Genomic DNA, 1,113 nt, shown 5'->3' on the forward strand with positions numbered 1-1,113 from the left:
ACTAAAATGAACCACACATAACACGAAACAGCAACGGAGGAGAAATATGAAAGCGGAAGTCACCTGCGGTTAGTGATGTGACGTTTGAACCGAGGCAGCATCTTTCCGGAGCTCGTGTCGAATAAAGGGACGGGCCAGATGAAGCCTCGATTCGAGGCTTGTGTTGTTAACGTAGAAATCACTCATACAAGTAATATGGAGAATACAGATCATTTCTGGAAAATATGCATGTATGCAATTCATATATGTGTGCACTATTCTTCTGTTAATGTATGTGTACACTATTCTTCTATCTAGTATGAAATGTGTGGTGTCTTCATCCGACGAAGCTTCTTTCACAGGCTTCTGGTTGCTTTATTTTTTACTAACCACCAGATAGCGCTGTCTTCGACACTCTCGAAGCTTTGAATCTCATCATGAGGCTTCTTTTTATTGTACAAATCCAAAAACAAAACCAGTCAGTAACTCACAGTTACAACAGACATTAACAACAACAACAACAACAACAAAAAACTATGAAGAACCAGGAAAATAAAAAATAAATAAAAACCTTTCTTTCCATATTTGCCTTTCTCCCTTTAATATGCAACGCACAGTCAAATATGCATTATAAAAGAAGCATAAGTATTATGCATTGAGCACAGTGTAAAAGATTTTCGGGCTTTGGCATTACTGGAGATCTAAGTTACATTTCATAAATAAAAAAATATATAGTTTTTGTTTCACAGAAAGAAAAAAAAAAGCATAAAAATTGTCCAGAAAAATAAATTGATTTATTAGGAAATACTTGTCTTCTATAAAAAAAACAAATAACTCATCTTTAAACACCAAAGAAAAACGGTCTAAGAAAGAAACGCGTACAAACAAACAGAATTTCCTCCAAAATGTAGCTATGTGGACACAATCCCAAAAAAGGGAGACGAAAAAGAAGAAGAAAAAGTTTTATTTATATAGTGCCTTTCCATAGCTCAAGGTCACTTTACATAGTGCTAAACAAAACATTTGCACACCCATATACACAATACAAACACATAAGGCCACATATAGCCACATTATCCAAAATACATATTAAAAAGATACGTTCGTTGCTGAGTCTTGAATGTAGACAAAGAT

The sequence above is a fragment of the Sinocyclocheilus rhinocerous genome, unplaced genomic scaffold, assembly GCF_001515625.1.
Source record: "Sinocyclocheilus rhinocerous isolate Xijiao unplaced genomic scaffold, SAMN03320098_v1.1 scaffold737, whole genome shotgun sequence".
NCBI classification, from domain to species: domain Eukaryota; kingdom Metazoa; phylum Chordata; class Actinopteri; order Cypriniformes; family Cyprinidae; genus Sinocyclocheilus; species Sinocyclocheilus rhinocerous.